Genomic DNA, 8329 nt, shown 5'->3' with positions numbered 1-8329 from the left:
GACTGGGGAGCCAGGGAGCACCAGTGCCTCGCCAAGCAGCTGCTGGGCTCAGCGCTCAGCACGGCTGGGTCTTCTGAACGGTGGGAGGCTGATGCCAGGGCAGGCTCCTTCTGCCCTTCACTCAGTTGTGGCCAAGAAATCAAAGTCACTTGTGTTACGAGAAGCAACTGAGAGGCCCTCCCAAGCAGTGCGCTGAGGGCGGGAAACCACAAGTGGCCCTCCGGTGAAAGCAGACACTTTCGGTTCTGCCTTAAGTGTTTGTAACAAATGGGGTGGGGGGTGGGGCATGTCCCCCAGCCCGATTAAGAGCATCTAAGATTATTTTCCACAAGAGGAGGTGGATCTGTGTCAGTACCTGCTTCCTTCTCTCATAAGCTGGGTCTCCATTTTTCTCTAAGATCTTGAATCTACTTCTGTATAAACCCAGAGACCCTTCTCAGCTGAGAGAAAACCAACCCCTCACTCATGAGGAGTGAGTAGGAGTCAAAACTCAGTAGTAGAGTGCTGTCTGTCTCTGTGTGTATTCACAAGAAGTCGGAGACAGCCCTGCTCGCTGCTCAAAGTAGCCTTATCTGGCACCCTCACCTTGCGGGGAGTGGGAAGAGTATGGTCTAAAGAGTTGGGGAGATCTGGGGTTTGAACCTGACCCTGCCAACTCAGCAGTTGTACAACCTTGGGTAACCTCTCTGAGCCTAGGTTTCTTCTGCTGTATAATAGGGATAATAATGCCTACTCCCAGTTGGTTTTTCTGGAACATGAATAATATTCAATGTCTTGGAAAGATGACCTTTTCATCTCTTATCTCCTTCCTCTATTAATTAGATGAAGCAATGATGGTCTCTCAGAGCTGTGAATCCCAGTCGGGAGGAATACGCATATAAGCAGTAGATCAGAGGAATGGTGGCTTAACTAACCAACTTTACATTAAAAAATTACCTTGCAATACTGTCCCAAGTTTGCTAAGGAGTTTTAAAAGTTTAAAAGTTAGTACTTTTAAAATTTAAAGCATTAATCAGCTATTAACAATATTGTAGGTGGTCTTTGGGGGCTTACCTGGTGGCTCAGTGGTAAAGAATCCACCTCTCAATCCTGGAGACTCGAGATGCAGGTTTGATCCCTGGGTTGGGAAGATCCCCTGAATGGCAATCCACTCTAGCATTCTTCCCTGGGAAATCCCATGGACAGAGGAGCCTGGTGAGCTACCGTCTGTGGGGTTGCACAGTCAGACATGACTGAGACTGAATGAACACACATGCTTGCACAGCTCCCTGGAGCTCCTGGCAGGGAGTGGCTGTAGCCTGATGGCTGTTGGATCACAGGTATTCTTCCCCTTCCAGAGTGCCCTGGAGGGCTAAAATCCCCGATGACCCTTACATCCTTCTTTACTAATACGGCAGGAAACATTCTATTTCTCAAGTCAAAATACTGGATTATAATTGTGGATTTTTTTATTTCTCTTTGCAGCTCTGTTTTTGCTTTGTGTATTCTGAAGCTCTGTTATTGATGTGTAAACACTTAGGCTTGGTATATCCTCTTGATAGATTTACCACTTTATTATTTTTAAGTGATTTTTATTTTTAGTCATATTCTTTGTTCCAAGACTCAATTTGTTTTTATATTAACATAGTTATTCTTTCTTTTGATTAGTGTTAGAATGGGATATCTTTTTCCATCCTTTTACTTTTAATCTATTTCTGTCTTTATGTGTGCGTGTGGTAGTCACTCAGTCATGTCCGATTCTTTGCAACCCTATGGACTATATAGCCTGCCAGACTCCTCTGTCCATGGAACTCTCCAGTTAAGAATACTGGAGTGGGTTGCAGTTCTGTTATCTAGGGCATATTCCTGATGCAGGGATCAAACTCTGGTCTCCTGCATTGCAGGCAGATTCTTTACCATCTGAGCCACCAGGGAAGCTCTTGTGTCTTTATACTGTTAGATAAAATGAGGCATACTAACATTTTTTTAAAGTTCATTTGAGCAAAATTCAGTTCAAATTGGTCAGGGTCAAGCCAGAAGTAGTTGGGAGAGCTCCACTGATAGAAGCTGGGGGAAAGACTTTTCTAGGGAAGAGGCAGAAGCAAAGTAAGGAAATTATTTGATTGGCTGCAGCTTCAGTGGGTGTGTTCTTTGAGAAAGTCAAGCTGGCTGTGTGTGATTGGTTGTCTCTAGGTTTCAGTTTCTTAACCTTCAGGCATTTCAGGCATAGGCTTTGGTTTGCTAAAGTGGGTTTCTTGTAGGTCACAAGGGTGGTCTTTTTTCTTTTTCTTTTCTTTTTAAAATATTCAATTTGACAATTACCTCCTTTTAATTGGGGTGTTCAAACAATATGATTACTGATATAGTTACCTTTATATCTACCATCTTGGCAACTGTTTTCTATTTTTTCCTGTCCATTTTTGGTTTCATATCTCCTCTTTCTCTATTAACTCTTGGTTAGTTACTTTTTAAAATTCCATGTTATCTCATCTGTTGACTCATTAGTTGTAACTCTCATGTCGTTACTAATATCTCATAGAGCAAAAACTCTCATGTTTGCTTTAGAGTTTAGGGTATATATCTTTAAGGTATCACAGTGTACCTTCAAATGATTTTATACCACTTCACACAGAAGAATCTTACAAGAGTTTGCTTCCATTTCTTCCCTCTTCACTTCTGTTGTCTTGTCATACGTTTTAATTCAGTAGATGTAATGAATCCCACAACATATTGTTACTCTATTTTTATTTAAATAATCAATTGTCTTTTAAGGAGAAGTAAATGATAAGGGGGGATAAAAGGCTTTCATACTTACTCATTGGGACTTCCCTGCAATCCAGTAGATGAGAGTCTGTCTTGCAGTTCAGGGGATGTGAGTTTGATCCTGGTTGGGGAAACTAAGGTCCCACAAGCTGCAGAGCAGCTAAGCTTGTATGCTCTGGAGCCCGAGTGCCACCAGAGAGTCCCTGCACTGCAGCGAAAGATCTGCATGCTGCAGACAAATAGATTAAAAAATAAATAAAATATTAAAAAAGAATTATTTAAATTAAAAAAAAACTTACTGATGTGATTACCATTTCTTGCAGTCTTCACTCCTTTGTGCAGATCCTTGGGTCAGTTGTTGCCACAGTTACCCTAAGTACACTACATACATCATCAAATTATTCAAGTGTTACGTGTGTTTAAGGTATGGCCTTGTTTGCTCAAATGCTTTCTCGGTGTGTGCTCCACCCCAGCTTTGGGTCTTCCCTGGTATGTGTGAGAGTCTCTCTCTCCACGCTTTTCAGCTCTCCTGACAGATTCCACCGTTACTGATAGTTGCTGCTTGTTAGCCTGGTGCTGGCACTAAGCCAGAAGACGCTCTGTTCAGATTGAGTCTCAGGCAGGCAGGCACTCTGTCCCTGGGTTTTGAGGGAGTGTGACCTTTGAATTGTTTCTTTCCTTCCCCCAGCACATATGCCCACCTCTTTCTCAGGATCAGAGGTAGAGTTTTCATTCCATTCTCTTTCCCCAGCTGCAGTTGGGCTTACCAGCCTGTAAGTCTGTGTTTATCACACCTGTTCTTGAGCAGTTGGATCTACTTTAGTTCTGTTAGAAATAGGATCCAAGCATTAGTTTCCTGTATTTCCTGCAGCAGCTAGTATTCCTCTCCCCAGGCTATGCCCTGAAGGATACTTTCTCAGGACTTTCACTAATTGTGTGTGTGTGTGTGTGTGTGTGTGTGTGTGTGTGTGTGTGTTAGAGTGCCCAGTGACACCACTGGAGAAAAGTCTGCTACTGAATGCAAATTTTCATTACATCTGCAGGTTTCAATTTTCTTTTGCAAACTTACACTAGGCCACTAGCAAATTCAGCTGAACTCTGCTTGCCGACATGTAGCACTGCCTGCTCCAAGCAGGCAAGAGCTGGAGTCCTCTCTGTGCAGGTGCCTGTTTCCCTTGGACTTCAGCTTATATGGCTGCCCTGTGAATGCAGCTCTCTCTTGGTCCACAAAAGGTGTGAATTTGCATGTTTTCCAGATTTTCTGATCTTGCAAGTGTGGGGACAGTGCTGTTTCTAGCTTTCTCCACAGTATTATTGTTAATAGCTGCACAGAATTCCACTGTATGGCAGTATAATACTTTATCAACCAGTTTTTAAATTGTTTAATATATTTTTAATTTATTGTTAATGAAACTGAGGAGCTTAAAACAGCAAACACTTGTTATCTCATGGCCCTCTGGTAATAAATTTAAGGGTGGTTTCGGTGGGTTCTTCTGGGTCTGGGTCTCTTATGAAGTTTCAGCCAAGACATCAGCTGGAGCTGAAGCCATCAGAAGACTCGACTAGGGCTGGAGAATCTAACCTCCCAGGTAGCTCACACACGGCTGCTGGCAGGAGGCTTCAGTTCCTACCACTCAAATCTCTCCTTTGGGCTGTTTCAGTGTCCTCTCCATATGGCAGCTAGCTTCTTCTACAGCAAGGAATCCAATAGGGGGAATGAGGAAGAAACCAAAATGGCTTTTATAACGCAGTCTTGAAAGGCAACAAGCATCATTCACCACATTCTGTTTATTACAGTCACTAGTACAGCCACACTTAAAGGAAGGGTAATTTTACTGCACTCTTTGTAGGGAGGAGTCTCAACTTGTTGCAAGAAAAAGAGTGAGGTGCAGGAAAGTAGTCACATCCCAGGTTATGTCTGAATCCCTGGACAGTCACCAAGTGTGGATTCTTGGCTTAGTGCAGGAAAAAATTTAAGAGTGAACCATAGTAAACTGAAAGAAGGTTTGTTCAGGGAGGAAACACACCCCATATACAGAGTATAGACCATCTCAGAAAGCAAGAGAGGAAAGGGAGGCACCAGGGTACAGGGTTGTCAGCTTTTATAGGGGCAAATAATTTCATAGGCTGAGTGGGATGAGTATTCCAGCTATTTGGGGGAAGGGGGATTTCCAGGAATTGGGCAAGTGCCAATTTTTTGACCTTTAAGGTCATCCTTGGAGCCATCATGGCACCTGCAATATGTCATTTAGAGTACTGATGTTACAATGAAAGTGCACTGGGCCTCAAGTCAAGAGGAAGTTGACTCATCTGCCATCTTGGATCTAGTTGGTTCTGATCAGTTTCTATCATGTCCTCAGGCTATGCCATTCTTTTGGAGGTTGTGCCCCCTTCCTGTTTCAAATTTGGAGATAAAATGTAACACTACCACAGACATTTAGGTTGCTTCCCATTTCTCACCACTTGTTTTCCTCTTAAAAGTAAACCTAAAATGAACCCTGTACATATAATTCTTTGTTCATTGGTATGAGTAAATCATTAAAAATAAATTTCTAGAAGAGGAATTGCTGGATCAAATAATATACCTGTTTTAAATTTTTAAAACTGTTACAAATTGCCTTCTAAAATGTTAGCACTGATTTATACTTCTACCAACAACACATGAGGGTGCTGGTTTTCCTATATCTTCTCCATCACTGGGTATTATCAAAGTTTTAAATGTTGGGCACTCTGATAATGAAAAATGATATATCACTGTTTGGCCTCTTATCATCTATTTACTGGATTTTGAATTTTTTTCCTATGTATATTCACACCCTTTGCCCATTTCTTTTTCCATTGTTATTGATTTGTAAAAGCTCTTTATATAATATACCAAAGAATTTTGTCTTGTGCCACATGTTTTGAAAATGCATTAACCTTTTGAGTTTCAATTTTTCCTTTTTTCTACATATAAGTTTTTGCCTCTTGCATAGCTTAATTTGTCAAAATTTTCCTTTGTAGCTTCTGGTTTCGGTTTTTGCCTGGAAAGACTTTATCCTATTCAAGATTCTTTTTACAATGTTGTGATTTTCATGATTTCTTTAAGTCACACATTTGAACAATAGTGAAACCAAGAAAGACCCTGTGGGGCTCCTGGGCATGGCCGCTTTCCAAGAACAGTTGCTATTCAGGGAAAAGGGGATGCAGAGGCAAGAGAGGAGTAATCAAGAAACAATACTATAGCCTTGAGGCAGGGTCTTGGTTCTACCTCAAGTGATACACATAACAATATCTTTGAGCTCTTTATAGAACTAAAGAAAGTGAAAGTGAAGTCACTCAGTTGTGTCTGACTCTTTGCGACCTTGTGTACTGTAGCCCACCAGGCTCTTCTGTCCATGGGATTCTCCAGGCAAGAATACTGGAGTGGGTTGCCATTTCCTTCTCCAGGGGATCTTCCAGACCAAGGGATCAAACCTGGGTCTCCTGCATTGCAGGCAGACGCTTTACCCTCTGAGCCACCAGGGAAGCCTTTATAGAACTAAAAATACCAGCAAACGGAAGATATTAGCATTCCTCATGCCAGATTAAAGGAATCAGAGAAGCTCTTCAAAAGACCACCCACACCCCCCCAGAGGCCAAACTAAAGGAATGTAGGCCCTGCTCACACCCTAATCTTTATCAGTAACTCTGTCCTTAAACTGTTGCTAAAAAACTCCTTACCAAGTCCCTCTGGGTTGGGGACACACAGTTTTTGAGAGGCATGAGCCTGCTGTGTCCCCCTTTGACTGGCAATGCAGTAAAGTTATCCTTTTCTTCTTCACCCCAAATTCTTGTCTTAGAGATCTGATTTGGTGTTGATGTACAAAGGTTGAGTTTTTGGTATCAATATGAATGATTTTAAGGGCTGAGATAAACTTATTATTGTTTTTTCCATATTGTTATCCAGAGGTCCAAATACCACTTTTACACATAATTTATCTTTTTGGTTCAGAACTAATTTGAAGTCCTTTTTTTTTTTTTTTTGTAGTGTAAATTCTGAGATGTATTTGGGTCCATTTCAAGATTCTCTACTCTGTTCTTTTTGTTAATTTCCACAGTATATGGTCTCCGGCAAATTAAAATATTATGGTTGTTGTTGTTTGGTCTTAAAGTTGTGTCCAACTCTTTGCAACCCTATGGACTGTAGTATGCCAGGCTCCTTTGTCCTCCAGTATCTCCCTGAGTTTGCTCAAATTCATGACCATTGAGTCCATGATGCTATCTAACCATCTCTTTCTCTACTGTCTCCTTGTCCTTTTGCCTTCAATCTTTCCCAGCATCAGGGTCATTTCCAATGAGTCAGCTCTTTGTATCAGGTGGCCAAAGTATTTGAGCTTCAGCTTCAGTATCAGTCCTTCCAATGAGTATTCAGGGTTGATTTACTTTAAGACTGACTGGTGTGACCTCCTTGCAGTCCCAGGGATTCTCAAGAGTCTTCTCCAGCACCACAATTAAAAAGCATCAATTCTTTGGTGCTCAGCCTTCTATATGAACCTACTCTCACATCCACACATGACTACTGGATTATACAGGCCTTTGTCAGCAAATTGATGTCTCTGCTTTTTAATACATTGTCTGGATTTATCATACCATTCCTTCTAAGGATCAAATGTCTTTTAATTACATTTCTGCAGTCACAATCCTACAATTCTTGCTATTAATAATAGCCATATTTGAAAAGCTTATCCATAAAAACTGCTGCCAGATTAAAGATGTAATTGACAAATATTTTATAGAAGATTGGTGAAACTATATTTTAAAAAGCATTCTATTCTCATTTGACAGTGAACTTGAATTCGAGAGACATTTAATGCTTGTTGCTGTTTTTGTTGTCAGTAAGTTGTGTCCAACTCTTCACAACCCCATGGACTGCAGCATGCCAGGCCTCCCTGTCTCTCACTATATCCTGGGCAAGTTCATGTCCATTGAGTCGGTGATGCTATCCAACCATCTCATCCTCTGCCAACCTCTTTTCCTTTTGCCTGCAGTCTTTCCCAGTACCAGAGTCTTTTCCAATGAGTCGACTCATACTTGACTGATAAGCAAATGCTAGTGTGGTAACTTAGAATCCTTGCCTGAGAGCTGGAAGACCTGGATTCTAGTTTCTCCTCTGCTGCAGGCTGGCTGGGTTACACAGACACATATTAGTAAAGTTATAATTGGGCAGTGGCTTCTCAACCCCTCTTGGAGCTTGGTGTGGCCATTCAACATAGCTTTCACTACGGGACTATAAGAAAATATTTTGTGTGCTACTTGCAGGCTGGGCCTTAAAACATTGCATATACATATCTCCCAAGTGCTTTTTCCTTCCTGCAAGATGGAAGGTGGACATTCCTGAAATGTGCTTTTGACTGTGTAGACAAAGACAATGCTCTAGGGGATGGTAGAAAACCAGAAAGGAGGAACCTGGGACACTAAATGACCCTGTGAAGCAGAGTAGACTGCAAGCTCAACTCAGGCTGTTTCACAGACAGAAATATTCTTTAGTCACTATATTGTTGGATCTCTTTGTTATAACAGAGTCTTTCCTTTTACTAACACACATTGGATGTTATATTTCACAAAG

This window comes from Budorcas taxicolor, chromosome 1, assembly GCF_023091745.1.
Source record: "Budorcas taxicolor isolate Tak-1 chromosome 1, Takin1.1, whole genome shotgun sequence".
NCBI classification, from domain to species: Eukaryota; Metazoa; Chordata; class Mammalia; order Artiodactyla; family Bovidae; genus Budorcas; species Budorcas taxicolor.
This window is presented reverse-complemented; position numbering follows the sequence as displayed.